Source organism: Crocodylus porosus, unplaced genomic scaffold (assembly GCF_001723895.1).
Source record: "Crocodylus porosus isolate Cpor-Errol unplaced genomic scaffold, CroPor_comp1, whole genome shotgun sequence".
NCBI classification, from domain to species: domain Eukaryota; kingdom Metazoa; phylum Chordata; order Crocodylia; family Crocodylidae; genus Crocodylus; species Crocodylus porosus.
In genome coordinates, this window is record NW_017728943.1 from 49301253 (window position 1) to 49320715 (window position 19463).

Here is a 19463-nt window from a genome sequence, read left to right on the forward strand (position 1 = left end):
AAGTTTTTTTGATATATATATATAAAATAACTATGTATATTAGTTCTGTTTTCCTAAAATTCCCATTAAAACTAAATCCATTTTAGGAAAACAGAACTGTGTGTGTGTGTGTGTGTGTGTGTGTGTGTGTGTGTGTGTGTGTGTGTTTTAAACTTCAGTCTTTTCTAAACGAACAGAGTGAGTTTTATAGGCTAGATAGCACACAGCATATATATATATATATATATATATATAAATAAAATCCATTTTAGGAAAACAGAACTAATTAAGAAGATTTTTTTAAATCTACACTTTTATAACCTTTGGCTTATGATACTAATTGGCAAACCTAGGAAGCTCATTCCATACTGCATTTTCTTTTAACCACCTTCTGAGTTAGAGATAATGAGCTGACCTTGGTAATTACTCTGGATTTTATGATATTTAATGTGTTTTTGTCACCCTACAATGCTCTTAAGATCAGGGAGGAGAGACTATGAAAATGATATCATGATGTTTCATATTTTCCTATCAGTAGTTTCATTATCAGAAATGCTTGGTTTACAAGTCTAATCAAGATTTTCTAATTGCTAGCTCTGCTTCTTGAGTGGCATTTGAAAATCAAACAGTGTTCTATTTTGTACATCCTTGCTAATGATGAGAGAATAAGAATTCAGAAATCAAAATCAAACTACTTAAATGTTATGTTAATGCTTAAAATGGAAGAAAAACCCAGTTTGCTTTTACAGCTATACTTGCAGAGCATGAGTATATCTGTGTGTATTTGTATATAAACCACTTTGTCGAATATTAAGCAGCTGGAGCTTGAGAGATATATATACTGCCATGAACTCATAAGTGGAGTAACACAACATATTATACTTACTTTACATATCATAACTACATCTCATTTTTTTCTTATGTCTGTTTACAAAATATAGCTTCAAAATAGAGCTTAATCATACTGTGCTTAATAAAAACACTAGAGGGCACTATTATTTCACTAAATATGCTACTTGCTGCAGTCTTGGAAAGATAAATGTCATTGAGGCCATAAAACTCCACGTTCCTTTGTTTTCTTCAGATTCAAAATTGTACAGTATTTTTTCTGTATAGAACATATTCATTGCTCATGGATTTTCTAATCTTGAGGCTCCAGAAGTACTAAGGAGTATAAAAAGAAAAGTATCAAAATGTTTAAAACTGGTTGTTGAATTACAATAGACATTGACTTTCTGGTAGTGGCTTTCTATAACTTGCTTTACAAAAAGAAAAAAAGAATAATAATCCTGGAGATACAGTAGGTGACCTTGTTCACACTGTCTTTCTATCATAACAGGTTTTCAGTAGTTTTTCCCCACTGTATAATGTGTGTTTGAGTATTATTATTTTTAATCTGTTTGGTCATCATATTTAGACCTTTACTTTGTGTATATAATGAGGATTTCTTTTTTAAGCTGGTATACTTTAACCAGCAAAATCTGAGACCAGAATTCTACAAAAGGAAATGCCAATTACATTTCACTGATATTTCTTCTTTATTCTCATTGAATTATTTCACTATACCTTCTCTCTTTGTTTTAAATGACAATGCACATCTCTATCATTAATTACTGATCCCACAAACAATTATGTATGTGCTTAACTGAGATGAGAGGTCCCTGCTGATTTCACTGCTAATTATTAAACCCATGTATCCATATTTATAAGATCATGGTCTTTAAATCCATTTAGGCCATGGCTATACTGGAAAATTTTACCAAATACTTTCAAGTGGTTATACTAGTTCAACTAAATATAAATGCATTATCAGAACACACTCAGCATTATCAGAAACACTAGGATACTTATATAGCGCAGAAAGCCTTGTTTATCACTTTGTCCTCACAAGCTGTAAATCCAGTTCAGCTGAATGGAAGTGGATTTCTTTTGTTAGTAAATTTGTTAATATCTCTGGTGTATATACATTGTACTACTCCATCAAATACTGGATATTCAAGTAAACAATAAGACAGGAATTGGAGAAAGCAATATATTGAGTATTAACATGTTTAGAATTCAAGAATCCAGCTGGGTTATTTATTCCACCAAAGAAAATGAACAAATAGAGTTAATGTAGTGTTCTGATCTATTTCTCTGTGCCCATGTGTAAATCCAACTCATTGCCTATGAAACAAAATGAGGTTTAAAAGGAAAATGAGGAACATTCAGGCCTCCCTCCCTGCTGTAACAGCTAAGTCTTCTTGGATAGACTCCCTGTCCTACTTCCAGTATGGCTCCTGTGGTTCTCATTCTTGTGAAGTCCAGCACACAATTCAAAGGGTCCATAGACAGAACTCCACTTAAATATACACTTCCTTCTTGTTTCTACTACCTACTAACACACTTTCAAAGACCATGCAGGTTCAGCTGGCTTCCCTATTGTGTTTGAAGTCATTCAACAATCCCACTGAAGTTAAGGAGTTTCCATAGGTGTAACTGTCCCATCAGCGTAGATCCAAGCCAGGGTCTGCCTGGCTCAGGTCTCCTGGGAAGCGCAAGCCTCTTCCTCGTGAGGGGCAGAGCTGCCGCAGACTGTATAGGGCAAGCAGCAGCAGTGGCAATGCAGGAGGGTTTGGGAGAGCTATGGCTTAACCCCTGTAGCCACCCCTCTGAGCCCTGCTGCTGCTGCTGCTCACTCCACACAAGCTGCAGCAGCTTTGCCTGCCCTGCTTCCGCCGGCAGTGCAGTCCCCAACTGCAAAGAGGTTTGCACTCTCTGGGCACCATCCCAGGGGCTGTTGCCCCATCAAGGTCACACCGCCCTTGCTGGTCCAGCAGCAGGGGCAGGGGTGTGACCAGACACCAGTCAGCATGGACCCCTGAAGCAAAGCAGGCAGGGAGGGGGTTTATTCCCCCCTCCACCCCTCTTCCTCTAGGGAACCCCAGCTGTGCCTGGGGTTGGCAGGTTGGCAGATACCTGCTGTGGTCCCTGGGGACAGAGGGGGAAATTAAACCCCTTCCTTCCCCCTTTGCCTCAGGGGAATGTACTGGCTAGCCATTAGCTATGCCCCTGCTCCTGCCACTGCAGGGAGGCAGGGGAAAATTAAACCCCCTGTCTTCATTTGCTTCACAGTGTTGCTGGGGCTGGCCATGCCCCCTGCTGCTCAAGCAGTGAGTGGGACAAAATGCTTGAAAGGGGCTGCTGCGCCCCTGCCTGGCAGACTTCAGCTGGGGTCTGTGCTGGTGGGACAGGGGAGGGAAAAGGAAATAAAAATCTTCCTTGCCCTTCACCTCACAGGGAGCCAGCATCTGGCCACACCCCAACCCCTGCTCTGGCTAGGGGTCAGAGGGGCAGGGCCAGCCCTGCTGCACTGGAGCAGAGAGCCCAGCCCAGCCCAGGGCTGCAGAGCATGCTGGGATGCTGGGGGACTCTGATTTAACTTCAGCCAGGAAGGGGTCTGGGACAGAAGTTCCATTAACTGGTTTGACTCAAATCAGTTAAGTCTGATACTACATTCAACCAGGTTTATCTCAAACCAGTTTTGGCCATTTTGAAACTGGTTTATATGCACTGAACTTTTGTTCTGTTACAGGTTTAAAACAGTTTCTGATCACTTAAACTGATTTATGTGCAACTTCTGTCCCTAGCCTGAGACTCTAGGTTCACCTGCTCAGTTATGTTTTCTGTGAGTCACTGTAGTCAAGCTACTTCCACAACACACAGGGTGGTTCAGCCAGAGCAGGGTATGGTGTATTGTGAAAATTAGTCTGACCAAAGTAAACAGTCCATGAAAGAAAAGAGCACATGAGCCATCCAAACAATGACTCTTGCAAGGCATAACAGTAACTCAAAACATAATGTTTCAATTTGTTCTGACAAATCCCCCCCCCTTTTTTTTTTTTTGAGAATCATCTTAATAAAATGTTTCATTTTGGATTTTTCCTAATGTATAGTTTGATTTTCCAGAAACTCCATTCCCTGACCGGGTCTGCTTCCCATATATACAGTCTTTTACAAACTCTGTAGCATTATCCATATCCACCATCTCAGTTCCACTCTGCTGAAACCCACAGTCATCCTTTCATCTCTTTTGCCTTTCATATATATTGTTTCCCCTACAGTCTCTATTTTCTTGATTCCTTTATGTGTAATTTGTTGGCCCTACCTTCTTACGTATACAGTGAAGCACCATTTTTTAAAAATCTTTTATTGTGGTTACTACTACTCCTTCTGTTAATCTATCAGCCAACCTCATCTGTCGCTTCATAGGATTTTGCCAAATTTGCCTTCTTTTGTGTCTTACCACCAATTTGAAACAACTGAAAGAAAGCTAGTCAAATTCACACCCCTGGTGTAACTCTAGTGCCTTCAGTATTGTTATACCACAAATATACTTGTCCTGTGTCCTTAAAAAACTACTTATCAATTAAAAAATTCTTGCTTTATTTGTTATATAATGTACTGGTCCATGAATACATAATCTACTCACCTGTCCTTTACTACAGTGAGTGCTGATAATGAAAGAACCTAACAATATTTTACTTGTCTGTCAAATACGTTGCTCATGCTGGGAGAGTGGGTGAATAGACTTTTGCAAGACTGAACTAAACCAACTTGTTAATGAAAAAAGTCTTCTTTTTCCAGCAGTGGAAATTGAACCTGAGATTATTTCAGTTTTCCACAACATTTGTTCCTATTGTTTTATAATAAGCCCCTTATTTTTGCCACATTGTGTTGCTTTCTGTGTCACAGAGCCTCTCTCAATGGCAGGGATCCTTCACATTTCCTAATAACTAAGAACCAAAGCTTTGTTGAAAAGCACAGAACAGTTTTTTATATAAAAATGCAAACTTATACAAATGAAAAAGCATTAATCATGAACATTACCCAAATCAACATGCATAAGTTAATTGTAATGACCTTGGCAGAAGGCTGTGAACCCTCTGTGCAGAAATAATATTCTCATCCAGATGCAGAATTCCAAACACTGTCACAAGCAAACATGATGGGTGAGAGGCCATGCTCCATATGTCTTCATAATGTGATCTCATCTCCTGTCTCTTCAAACACATAGGAACATACAGTGACAAATCCTAGCACTGCCTTGCTAGTAATAGAGTGTATCATGAGGGTGGAATCACTATAATTGAACTGTTCATGGGAAGTCTAGAAAAGCATGGGGAGTGCACACTTCAGGTGCATTCCCATGAACAGGAATGTGCCTTTTCCCAGGGACAAACAGCAGTGGTACAATGTGTGTCACTGCTACTTGTCCCCAGGGAACACCCATGACACCCACACCACGCGTGCTCTGGTACACATTGCCCCTGGTGGGGTAGGGGAGGCTGGAGCCAGCAACCATGCTGGCCCCAACAGCCTTACCTGGGGTCCTGGGGTCTTCCTGGAGTTGCAACTGCAGTGATCCTGCAGCTGGGAGCCTGGCTGGCAGCTGGAGCATGGCTCCAACCAGCCAGGCTCTGGTTTTGGGTGGCGTGCACTGCCACCACATGCGCCACCCTGCTTTTTTTAAGCACTGGGTTTTTTAAACCCGGGATCTCCTGGAGTCAAACCCCCACCCCACCGCACTTCAAATTAGCAGTGTGGGGAACGCCTGGGTGTGTGGTGTGTGGCACCGCATACGACACATCTGCGCTTGTCTGGACACTCCCTTCTCGTGCAACATAGTATTCCACTTCGCAGGACTCTGTAGCAGGACACACAGAGCAAATGATAGGCAGGTTAGGAGAGGTCAGGAGTGTGATCAGATGATCTGGTCAAATGCATATCTCCTTTTCTTTCTTCCATTGGATAGACTAGGTATAGGTCTATGAAAGCTATGATATCATTTATTGGGCACAAAAGGCATTACTAATGCTAAGCATGCTGAAAATATTCCACCCTCCTATTCTACCCCTACCAAAAAAAATCATGAGTTTGACACAAGAACCAGGATATTTTTAAAGTAATGAGTGTGGGTTTCTGTTCATTTTCTTCCTTCTTCATGAGTCTTTAGTTGTCATATTTTCAAGTTTTTGTCCTCACCATTAGGGCTACAAATTCATTTATTTCTTTATGTAAGCTGAGGTTCCTATGCAATTATTGACTCCGGGAGCTGGGGGTTTACAGTTCACAAAAGAACAAAAAGGGAAAAAATATCTATCAAATATTGTAAGACTCGGAGAAAAAAAATCTCTGGAGTTGGCATTATTGTAGGAGTTTTTGTAGAGTATCTCTGAGGTAGTGGCATGCTGGGAAAATTCCTTCCTTCTGCCCCCATACATTTGCTCAGCACTTGTCGTACTAAGATAGCTGGTGTGGATGTTGGCCTCCAAATGCTCCTAAAATGCCAAATAATCTAGGCTAATACCAATAACATGTGGCTGTTATGTGACTGTTTATCTACAATTGAAGTGTATCCCAGTTACCGCTATCTAAATCTTTCAAGGAGGGCTTGTTATGTCCTTTCAATCCTATGACAGGTTTACCCTACCCCAAATGCATCCTTGGACTCTGTTCACACTTCTGTGAGCTAGGTTCTTTGAACCTGCCCATGGCACTGAAGGGTTTTCTTCAAATAGCACTATGGTAGCACACTGTAATCATCTTAAGTTCTGAAATTCTGACCAAAAAGCTCTTAGCATCAGCAGCTGATTTTTCAGTCTTCTTCCTAGACCAGAGCTGTCAAAATCAGCTAGCCCCCTGTCAGGGTGGATCTGGATCATAGTGTTCCTCCAGGGCTGGAGCTGGACCCAGAGCTGGCAACAGGGTGAGTGGTGGCAGGGAGCCGTGGAGGTTAGTGCAGCCATGGCTTACCCCCTCACCCACCACCAGGAAAAATATGTGGTTCTGTCCCCTGGATTTCAGCAATAGGCTTCAGCCTTTCCCTGAATTTCAAGTTCTTTTATGAGCCTCAAGAGCCAGATGAGATGGCTCCATGGGCCACATCCATCCCATGTGCTGTATGTTTGATATTCCTGTCCTAGCCGGGGAGAGTCACTGGGTGGATCTGGCAGAGCCTTTCACCTCTGCTGTACACATTCAAACTTGTATTGTTTTAACCTTGTCATACTGGCTTAATGGCTCACACTGAGGCATCTTGTATGAGGCCTTAGGAAGTGGGAAGAATTCAGTGGTGTTTACTGACCTTTGAAAACATCACCTTCCATTGAAGAAGGACACTGTACATTTTGGGAAGATAATTTGGGCCAGCATTGCATATTTACTACAGAAAGAGAGAAAGACCGAGAGGCCCGTGCCTCCACAGTAAACTTCATCGTGCCCAAGAACGGTGTCCTTACGCATGCTGTGTTTCTCTAGGTCTACTTTCTAAACCAGCAGCAGTTTCAGTCATTCAGGTGGATTGCTTAGCACTGCTGAATGCCAGTGCCAGGCACCTGTCACTACGTTCTCACCTGTAAACAGCCCGCATGTAGCACTGTGCAAATGCAACTATCCAGCTTTCAGTTTAGGAAGTACCTTGCCCAAAAGAGTGCAGCTTGAGGACTCTGCACTGGAGTATGGTAAGTTTACTGTGTAGACATGAGTGATTAATGAACTGCCAGCAGGAAGGGAAACAGAAACACTCAACCGCATGAAACAAACAAACAAACAGGGTCCTGATATTTTGTCTGTTTTTCAGGTATATGCAATATACAGAAGCGGTGAGAACAGAATGAAAGGAAGGGCATTTGATATGCTTGAATGCTTTCCCTGTCCACCGCAGCCATCTCCCCCAGATATAACGTAATTGGCATAGAGTCAATTCTGCAGGAGATGGATTACCACACGCATTTATATGGCAATTAGATTTTATTATTTACCATTTAGCATGCACCACCAACTTTCCTCACAGCCTGGTGGACACCCAGACTGCTGTAATTTTAAATATGTTTAATCTCTGTCAATACCAATGTCTTCCACTTTATCTTCCTAACAAAACGTTAAAATGAGGAGAGCGGGGATCTGGAAAAGCATTTTTGTGGTTTCTCAGATGTTTCTTATTTTGGAATCCATGTTGTTTGTGAGCTAGATTCTGACTTTACACTTCTTGTGGTTTCCAAGCTGCAGCACTCCCGGAGAAGTCCTAGGAGGCATCTCTCTTCTTAGCCTCACCTTTGGATCCATTTAAACTTCAATTACTAATACTAATACCCTCTTCTTTCCTATCATTCATACTACTTACATCCACTCTTCCTTTTGTGAGTCTCTCTCTGAGAAATACAACGATCTTGCCCAATATAAATATCTTTGTTCTGAAGGTGTTGAACTGGGTGGGGAAATACAACAGGGAGGAAAAATGACATAGTGCCAGCATAAAAGGGACAATGCGGGTCCAGCAGAGGTGTACGAAATAGTAGCAACAATGAGAGAGGCGACTTCAGACAGCAGCACAGCTGTAGCAGGTGAGGAAATTCTGCAAGGCAGCAGGTAGTACAACATGATCAGGGGACGGGGGAGAAAAGTGGAGCAGCAGGACTGAGGAGCGGTTTTACTTTCATCTTGGACTGTGAAATGCTGTCAAATTAGCAGTAAAAGAATCTAAACCATGTTCCTTCTCAGTGTACCTATCAATACAGTGAACTAGCTCTGGCACCCATATCATTTCATGGGTTTGGCATCTGTCATTGTGGACTGGTGTACAAGTTTCCATGAAACAGAAAAGAGTAAGTACTGTCAGCCAAGCAGGGAAACATCACTGATGTTGAATTCTCTTGATAAATAGCTAAAATCTATGCTGTATGTTAAGAAGGAATAAATAGCGAGAAAGCACAATAGCCAACTGTGTGCATAATTTTTTCCTAATGATGTGCTTAGGGACATTATGGAAGTCACCAGGGAACACCTAGCAGAAGTGTCAGACAAAAAGGATCAGGGTATATACCTCCAACCCCTTCCCTCAATGAAAAATAGGGTAATATTCTAACCTGTTATGTTGTCCCTGTCATTCCATTACTGTAATTGCATGTAGTCCCACTTCCTTGCTTGGTTAGCAGTATGGAGACATAGCAAAGCCACAGAGGTACAACTGAGACAGCATCACAGAGGTACTACTGATATCTGAAAAGGCGAATAACTTAGCAAGAACTGTTGGTGGGGAGCGGGGTGGGAATAAAGCTGACAGTGAACAACTTGCCCTTTTTCTTTAAGGTTGCTAAGATGAAGGGGTTTTAGAACTGATTAAATGCTGTCCTCCATGAGAAGAACATGCTACTTTTTTCCCCATAATGTACCATCAAGTATACAAGATCTAAGTCCCTAAACTGTTGATAAAAAAAAAAAAACTTGGATTCTCAGATGTAAAAAAGGTGAGCCTAACCCACCTCTCTGGAGTCTTTTGTCTTCTCTCAATACCTTGCTAAGTGGCATACAGGATTCAGTGAGTCTCTCATAGGACTAACATCCAACACTTCTGTTGGGGAAGTTTGAAAAGTCTTAGGCTAAACTGTATGTGCTGCAGAAACAGGAAAGAAGAATGATTTAGATCTTTGTCAGTATTTTTTGGATTTACTACCTTTCGTGATGAAGTGAAGTAGGCTGCATTGACCATGGCTGGCTAGAAAACAAGGGGTCTGATCCTGAGGCAAAAACTGAGGTTTCAAAACTGTTTTTACTTTGATATGGAACAGAAATGAAACATTTTAAAGATGAGGACTTGAAAAAATAAGAATGAGATTGAGATCCCGTGGTTAAACTCTGATATGGAATATTCAAGACAACTGCTTGATACCGGCTTGATACACAGCAGGAATTTAAACCTACATCCAAGGGTTTCCCATATTCAGGGTGAGTGCTCTGGATGTTGGTTTATTAGATTTTGCAAGCAGAATTTGATTGGAAACTGAGATGAGTGTATGGGAAAAATCATCCTGGTGAAAGGCTGACAAACTGGCATGTTTTGACAGAAAAAGGTTTCTCTGAAACATTTTTGACCAAGTATAATAAGGATGCTGCATGGTATTTGGTGGTGCAGAGTGTTAACTCTTTTACTTTGCCCGTGGGAAGAACCTTCGCTGCCTCTCCCTAATATATGGATATTCAGGGGTGCAACCCAAGCTAGCCAAAGTACTTTCCTGCTCTGACCTGCCTGTCACTTAGTGCAAATGGTATTGTATTTACTTGAATCTAATCAGGCTTTTTCTCCATGCAACATGAGGGGGGGAAAGCCCCTTGTCTTGGATTTTAGTACAAATGATGGTGCAGGAAAGGAGAGGTGGTTGCTGTCGCTTTGACTCTGGCCCCATCCCAGGCTCAAGGTGGAGCTGCAGCTGCCACCTCCAACCCCTGCCTCCCTCCCATCTTTGCTCCCCATTGTCTGCTTCCCCCCGCTTCTACCACCATCATTACTGCTTACTTTTTGTCCTAGCGCCAGCCTTGCATCAGCCTGGAGCCCAAAGACACATGCTGGCGTGACCCCCAGCCCAGCCATGCAGCAGATATTCCACATCTAAAAGCTAATTATGATGGTGATGGAGGGGTCATCTTAAATGCAAAATCATCTTGGGTTCGGGTAAATATGGTATGTTTGAGAGAGAAACACTAATGATAATTAGACCTCTACTTCCTGCAAAATGTCAAGGAGAGTAGTTGCATAACAGCCCTTTGTTGAATATCACCCCTATAGTCAATTAAAGATATGCTGTATTTAGAGCAGTGTGCATATTGGATCAGCCTGAGTGTCTGATTTACCAAAGAAACATTGGAATATGGGAAACCTGATAACTTCCCACTGAGTCAATGCTCATTTTTCCCCCATTGTTCTCTGTAATTGCCTCAAAAACAAAAGCATCTCATCTCAATTCAGACTCTAACTGTGAGTCCCACCTGACATCTGTTTAATCAACTATTAAAGAAGCAAAAAGTTACTTCTATTGATCTGTTCCTCAGCAGGATAATAATCTGTCTCTTACTGGGGTCTCGTGGAAAGCAAGTATCCTAGCCTTTTTAGCAGAGCCTAGACTTCCCCAGTGGTGCATCTCGGTATTCTCTGTCTTTTCTTATTTGACTGCTTGGGGGGGAAATGTGTCATACACTTGATCATTGTAAAGTACTTGATGCACATGCAGTGATATATTCAATGAAAAGCATGCCTGCTAACCTTGCACAACAAAGAGTCAGAGATAAGCTTTTGTTCCTTCATATGGCATACGAAGTAACGAGAGAGAGGCACACATACCAAGCTTCAGACCCCGCAGTCTACAATGTAATACCTAAATGTTTCTTTCTGGAAAAATAAAGCTAGCCTAATGTGGTATCACAGCATTTTCATTACTATCTGCAGCAATAATTTTGAACAGAGTGTCAATGGAAAAAGGAAAGAGAAGTTCTTTCTGTAATGAGAGGGAGAAAGAGAGGAAGTGAGGACTAGGGCTGGAAATACAGTTGAAAGTAGCAGTCCAAAAGGACAAAGAGAAGGATGTACATAAATATATCAGTCACTATCTCTAAGTCCTCCTATACAACACTCCCAAAAATACTATGTGAATGGCTTCTTTATTTTGCTGTGATGAAAACATGAGCTACAGTTCCTCTTAAATCTTCATACAATGTGTTTTTTCTGTAGCTGGAACCATATGTGAATGAACACTATTATTTTGCTCAGAATAATGAACCTTTGCTTGGCACAAGAACTAGTTTCAATGCAGTATGTTAGCTATTTGCCCTTAAATATCTGCTCTGTCTACTCAAAGGACAATTTATATGCTGCCGACACCATTGTTAGATTGTCTCTAAATAAACGTTCTTTCTACTAGTGATTGGAAGGCAGTGATCTTCATAAAATGCTCCTTTGCCTCATGCAGGAGGCCCCAGTTGATGATTCATCTGTTGGGAAAGAAGAATGGATGGCTCAAGGACAGCATGTCTGAGATGAAAATAGGGTCAAATTAGTTTACTACTAATCTGACTCAAGAAAAAAAACAAATCAGTACAAAACGTGCTGATCCATCTGCTTCTTAGGGTTTTTTTCCCAGTTTTGCAACGTTTCTAGGGTCTACTATAAAGAAGTATAGCAAATTAAAAGCAGGGAAATATTCTATCTTGTTCAGGTTATGTAAGAGGTAGGCAATAAATACATTTATTTTGCTGACAGTTGTGTAACACTACGTGTTCTCATGCTCTACTTTACACCTAATTTTTCCAAGCAGTTTGATTCATAGAATGCACAAGATAAACCGAGAAGCTTGGTTGATTTAAGCAAGGGTAAATTGAATCTCTGTATACTGAAAATGTATAATCCCACTCCAACTGAAATCAATAGCAAGTCCTGTTGACTCCAGGGAGCGTTGGATTTAGTTCTAAAGCATGAGAGATGTTATTTGCCAACACAGTGATATTGCTAACTGAACAGGAGTAGTATTCTTGTCACCAGTAACACTCAAAATGTCCTCCTCCTTTTGACTACCTTAGCTGGTTGACTCTACAGCTTATTATATACACACTGGCTAAAAATGCTGGTAGAGATTTATCTCTTTGAAACAGACACATCAAAAAATATGGATTATGATGCTCTATGTTTGCCCAACTAGGAATAAGAAATTTCTGCATATTGACTTATGATAGGAATGGGAGAGGTAGTATGTGGGTTGATATCTGTCCTGACATGAGGTCAGGGAGATATGTGTATTTAGTTTTTTCTGTATTGTTTTTATTACTGTTGAGATTGCCTGGGTTGCTAGGAAATTTTGAAGCTCCCCTTTTTAACACAGTTTGTTTCAACCCAGGTGATTTCCTACGGATCTCTGTTCTTGCTGTATTGCTTATTTCTTGTGGATTTTGCCTGATTTTTTTTTAATTAAAAGATGTCTTCAAATTAATTTGGACATGTGCAGGATTTTCTGGAAACATTAGAAAATTGAAGTAAGCCACAAAAGAAAATACAAATTCAAAAGAGAAAAAAATGTAACCTGGAACATTTGGATTAACTATCTAAATTATAATTGCTTTGTCTTGTGTATATATGTTTGGCTTTTTTAATATACAGATGTTGGGAGAAAAAAATAGAAACTGAGAAGGTTTATTGATAATTCATGAAACATTTGCATACTGGTTTTAGTAGCAAGGTTTATCATTTGTAGGCAGCTTATGGACAGTATAATCATCTCATCATGGAGCAAATAAGTCATTCCATCCAGCAGGGGACAGTAGTTTACATAGATGGTGCATCTACACATACACTTTACTGCAGAGTTGATTAACTAGCTCCACAGTAAAGTGTCACTGCCTACACATGGGCTTCTATTATGGCACAGTAAATTAATTAACTCCACTGTAGGATACTACTATTTGGGACAAGTACTACCCTATAGCAGAGTTATTTACTCCACCATGATACACATGGTGACTGGGGCTGTCTGGGGCATGAGGATGCTACAGTGCAGGGCTACCTGCCGGCTAGCCCTACACCACAGGTGGGCAAAATGCCCCCCGCGGGCCAGATGTGGCCCACCAGGCCATTCTATCTGGCCCACGAGGCCCTAAAAATTTAGAAAATGAATATATCTCTGCATCTGGCTGCCTGTAATGTGGCCCTCGATGGCTTGCCAAAACTCAATAAGCTGTCTCCGCCCAAAATAATTGCCCACCCCTGCTGTACACTGCAGTACTCTTGTGCATCAGCCAGTCCCTTCACAGCATGTTGAGCTAAAGTAGAGCAGCTCTGGGCTGGCAGGCTGACCCCCCGGGATCCCAGCCAGTCAGAGCTGCACCACCCTGACTCAATATGCTGCAGTCCCAAGTGCACGTGTAAGCACTGTGCCTGGGAGGAATAAACTCTGGCATGAACTGTACCAGAGTTTATTGCTGTATGCTAATTGCACATGTAGATGCATCCAGAGTAAACTTAAATAAGCAGATGTAAAATATAAAAATAAACAGATATATAAAAATTAGCAGACATTAAAGACTGATCCTTCAAGAGGTCAAGGCACATTACGTATGTTGAAGCCAGTGGAGTTCTTTGCATGGGAAGCATTCAGGAAGAAGACCCATAAGTCTAAATCCTTTTTTTTTTTTTTTTTAAACATGCCTAAAAGACATAGGCAGCTTGCAGACATTAAAGAAAAAAACAAAAACAAAACAGTGCTTTATTTAATTTCAGTGCATTCCTGTGCCAGGCCCTGCGCATGCCCAAAAGAAGTAGCATGTTAGTTGAACCCCGCTTACCCAACATCCATATAAATCAGGCACTTTACTGAGTGTTTTTATCTAATAACTGATTGAACCAGCTTCAGGTATAAGTGCCAAAAAGCCCTGCTGAAGCATCTGATCTATACAAATGCTGTAGAGCCTGGTTAAACTAATGCAGTGTTTCTTTCAGTGAAGTGCAGTTTTTTTGGGGGGGGGTTAATGTCATAGAGAGCCATGCAACTTCAGGTTTTGGGGCTTATGCACAATTTGGATTCAGTTTTGCCTTCTTGGAGGCAGGAATAAGAGTAGGACCCTTGCATAGATTTTAGTCTGGTAGCCTAGTAGTTAGGACACTTTTCCAAGGAATGAGAGGCCCAGCCCAGTTTCTTTCCTTTTGCCTTAACAGATATTTACCTTGATTTTTCATGCATCTCCTCAGGGAGGAATGATTTTTCCCAGTTGGGCTAGGGGAAAGCTGAGCTAAGAAAACAGAATTTAAAAAAACAAATTTTACCCCACTACAACAGAACTTCAAGCCAAACATGATTTTGAAATTTGGAAAAATAACTTCAATCAGACTTTTACAAAGTATTTTCATACACCTCTTCATGTTGAAAAATAGAAGCAGAAATAAACTCTACCATTGTGGCTATATATATTGTGAGCTACAACAGTTTCAAAAGCTGAAATTCCATTTTCTAGGAAATTCCTATTATTTTGAAATTCAAAATTAAACAATGGCAAAAACAACTTTCCTTCAGAAAATAATGATAATCTGCAGGAGTTCCATTTCCAAGAGAAGAAAAGATCCAACTATCTGCAATATTATCCAACTAGAACATTTCCAACTATCTGCAATATTATCAAAATAGCTTTTGAAGAAAGTAGTGAGAGAACCCATTTCAGAATTTGAGCTTCATATCTCAGCAAAGAGAACTTTCTAAGTAGAGTTAGTCAAAGCATTCAAATTTTGCTTATTTTATGAAAAAAATCATGCTTTTCAAATGGAAAAAAATGGCAAAAAAAATCTAATTAGTCAAAAACATAACATTTGATTTATCCAGAAACTAGAAATTGCCTCTTTCCTTTGTATTTTAAATATAAAATAAATTTCAGCATACAGAGCACGTCTACATGTGCCTTTATGGTGCCATTGTTACTGCACTGTCATTTAGTACTTCCCTTTGGAAATACAAAATGACAGTGCAGTAACAGCCCTTATTGCACCATGCACATGGTACACAGTTATTTTTAGCTGCTACATCACTGTAGTGACGTACTATACTGAGGGCGCACATCACTACAGCAATGTAGCAGCACTGTCACAGCTTTTGCCCGCAGATGCTACATCACCATAGCATGTAGCTATGGTGACATAGCGTCATGTGTAGATGTGCCCACAAAGTCTGAATGATCTGTACCATTTGCTTTTAGTGGCACAACACTAAAACCTCGCATCTGTTTTTCCAAAAAAAGTGGAAAAGTGAAGAGGTCATTTTAGCCCTCAATATCATGCTTCAAGTAATTTACATTGATCAGTTTTGTAATTTTATAATTAATTTTGGCCATGTAATGTAAGTAGAAAGGGGAAAGAGGGGCGACAGAACTCATGAGTCTCAGGGCAAGTGGAGGGGACTAAACAAAATATTTATTTTTATTTTGTTTTCTTCCCTGAAGTTTGCAGCCCCCTCATACCCTAGTGCTATAACAGAGTTAATATAGTCTAATAAACTATGGTTAGATTTATAGAGAAAGTGATTTCAGACCTGTGACCACTGTTGGCTTATAAAAGTGTACCTATCTATTAAATTCAGGTTTTTCCTGACACCCCTTTTTTTTAACTGCTTTGGTTTATGCTTCCTTAAATATTCATACATGGGGATCTCCATAAATTACAGAAGAAGTACCCCCTGCAGTGGCTCCTTTAATTTTTTTTTTTCATTTTGCCATTTGCCCACCTCTCCCCCTACCTCTCATTGGTGGAGGGCCCCTGCCAACCAGGCTGTCTGCAACTGATCACCAGGGAAGTGAAAACCATGGTTTTTAATTATGCCCCAGTTTTTGCCTCCCTGCTGGTCAGCATCAAGCAGAGGGGCCTTCGTGGTGAGGAGGAAAACACTCCAACATATTTAAAAATGTGGTTTTTGCTTACCTGGCAATCAACAGCAAATGGCCCAGCCAGCAGGGCCCCATCACCAATCAGGGACAGTGGGTGTAGGGCTAGCAAATTTTTAAAAATTAAAGGAACCACTGCAGGGGGCACTTCCTTTGCAATTTATGGAGATCCCTACGTGCACAGATTTCTGCTGTTCTGTTACTTGCACAAGCATATAATAAATAAAGTTCCCGTAGTTTGAAGCCTGCTGCTTCAGCTGATGATGTAGTCAGTTCTATGTCTCGCCCAGCTTAGTCAGGATATTTTCACAGTCTTGACAGAGTGGCCTAAAATGTCCACAGATTTTTTGCATGTCATCATACACATATTTCCAATGTGCTCATTTATGCATTAAGTCACTGTGAGCAACTGTAAGCAGTTTGCAAAGTATGACATCTGCATAGAGCATATTTTACAAAACATAGTGTGTGCTACTACTGTGGCAATAATTTTTTAGATGAAGAATAAACAGGGATATAAAACTGTAGTTAAGCCATAAACTCAAGAATTACTGGGACTCTGGGTTATGCTTCATATAGTCAAGCTTCTGTGAACCTTATGATTAGTGGGGGTAAAATCAAACTATTAATTTCAGATATATATTTTTAGGAGAACATAAGCTGTGATCTTTTGCTTATACTCTTGCAAAGGTGGATCCAGAGAAGATGCAGTGACATGAACACCTCTCCCCTTCCTCACCTTTGATTACTGCTCCATTCAACATCTGCACTGGGGGAGCCTGACTGTGAACCACAACTGGGCTGGAGGGAGAAAGAAGGGAGAGGGTAAAAGGGAAATGGGGGAAGTTGCAGGTGGATAGATTTAAAAGGGAAGGGCAACCATTCTCAAACATCTTGGAGGCAGTATTGGGGAGGAAGACACCCTTCCTGCCTCCAGTCTGTACCTTGGGAAGCAAACACAACCTCTATTGCAGGGGTGGCCAGCCCTGCTGGCCAGACACCCCAATCTCTTCTGTCCCACACACACCACCAGGGGTGGGACCCATGTAAACAGCGTGCTCAGCCAGGTGGCTGGGATGGGGCTGTAGGCTAGCAAGGTGTGAGACAGGTGAGCAGGGCCAGGAAGACCTCTGGATCTTAGGGTGGTGACAGCACAGGGCTGGGGCCTGGGGCAGAGCCGCAATCTGCTGCCCACATGACCCTGCAGTGAGTGTTGGTTCTTTGGGAAGGGGCGTGCGGGGAGTAGATCATGGCTCTGCTCTGGTCCCTCACTGTCACTGCTCCATGATCCTGGCCCTGGACACAGCTCTCTGCAGACACACACATGTGGGCAATGGATCACAGCTCTGCCACGCCCCTGTGCTGTCACTAACCCATGGTCCCTAGGTCATCATGGAGACTGGCCAGGAGTCATGTGGGCAGGACTGGAGGGGATGGGGTCACAGGGAGACAGGGACCTGCATCCATGGCTGGGATCTTGGGGTAGTGACAGCAAGAGGCCAAGGCTGGGACAGAGCCATGATCTACTCCCATCCTTTCCCCAAACACCACTCCCCACCCACCCTGGCCCCATCCCACACAGAGAGTTTTGGTGAGTCGTTAAGGGGGTGGGAAGCGGGGGCTGACCCAGCCCATGACAGCTCAGCAAAATTCCCCATGTGGCCCATGGACCCAACGAATTGCCCATCCCTGCTCTATTACCACAGATGTTCCTCTGGGGATTCCAGTGTTGGGTCCAAATCCACCTAACCCCACATCCCCTCCCACCAGTCCTGGGCATGTGCTAGAAGCAGGAGATTATTACAAGCTGAAAAGCACAGATCTGTCCCCTGCCTGCCCATAGCAGAGCCCAGGGGCTACCAGCGGGTAAAGGAGGTAATCACACTGCTTATTCCTTTCCAGGCACCCATGGCTGCCCCCTCCCAACCTGTGGCAGCTCCTTCACTGACCACTCTGAGCAGGATGCTTGGCTGTGGGTAGATAGGAGACATATGGACACAGCCATAATTCTCAACCTGGTTTGTCCCCCTGCTTTGTGCATACTTCCAGGACTAGCAGGAAGGACCATAGGGTAAGGTGGCTCTGGACTCAATGTGAAAGTCTCCAGAGGAACAGCTGTGACAGTGGAGGCTTTGCTTGCTTCCCCCAGGTATAGAGCCAGGGCTGGGTGGTGGTCCCCTTACACCTGCCCTGAGCCTTATGTGTTCTTCTCGCTTTCCAGCTCCCTCAACACCCCATGCATCACATGTGTGTAGCCTGGCCTAGTATCCCTGCAATCTCTCCATTTTGACCTCAGAGCTGAAGATCAAGGATGATCACCCCAGGGATAAATAAAACCAGAAATTGACCTTCTGGTTCCCACTCTCCAGCAGTGAGCTATATCTATGTCCAGGTGCTGTGCTGTAAGCAAATGTGCAGGGGACCAGGCAGAGCTGGGGGGATCAGCCTGAAGGGGTGACTATTATACGTGCATAACTGTGAAGAAGTACTAACAAATAACAAAACTGAGAAAACAGGAAAGGAGATCGAGCAGGGAGAATGGAGCTTCAGAAGCAGCTTTTCCCTGTGTATTAAAAAGCCTGGGGCAGGGTGGCATGGCACAGAGGAGGAGATGGGAGCAGAAGAGGACTCCAGGAGTGAAAGCTGGAAGAAGACAGCAGGGTTGGGGAGATCCCTGGGGTTTATCCAGCGTGCAAGAGAAGGCATGACTGGGGTAGGAGGCTGCGAGTCTCTGCAGCAGGCAAATTGACTCCCTGACCATGTGAAAACAAAAGAGAGGTATGGGAGTGGAGAGAAGTTGCAAAAATGAGGGAACTGCAAATGCTCCTCAGGAAAAAAAAAAAAAAAAAAAAAGCAAGTTGAAGTACTCTGATTTTTTTTTGGCTTGTTTTACTGTGACAGGCACAAACTGTTCTTAAAGGGTGTTTGAGGGGAGGATGAAGAGAGAGCTGGAGTTAAGGCTACTTCCCCACCCTAACAGAAAGAATGCGGGAGTTGTCCAAAGGGATTAACAAGAAAGGATATTACATGAAAAAGAAAGGAAGAAACTTGAAGTAAACTTTTTTTGTATAGTTAAATAAACTGTTCCATAATTCATTCATACTGTTGTGCATTACCAAAGAAGAAATTTCATAAGAGTTGTTTACAAAAGACAATTAGAAAAAAAACAACAACAATTGGAAATGGCCTTGATACCTATGTTTGTGTAAATAGTTGTGAATGTAAAAGAAAAAGGATAATAAAGAGAATTGTTCAACTCCAAT

At 42.0% G+C, this 19463-nt stretch overlaps 1 protein-coding gene and 1 long non-coding RNA gene across 28 annotated transcripts in view; one reads left to right on the plus strand and one right to left on the minus strand.

The window, feature by feature from the left end:
• Positions 1 to 8815, minus strand: part of LOC109319617 — a 15804-nt gene extending 6989 nt beyond the window's left edge. Inside the window, exon 1 of the long non-coding RNA XR_002103559.1 lies at positions 8804 to 8815. This is a non-coding gene — a long non-coding RNA (uncharacterized LOC109319617). The remainder of the gene's footprint in view (positions 1 to 8803) is intronic.
• NRXN1 (neurexin 1) overlaps positions 1 to 19463 on the plus strand; it is a 1194206-nt gene that overhangs the window by 604568 nt on the left and 570175 nt on the right. The gene's annotated exons all lie outside the window — the stretch shown is intronic.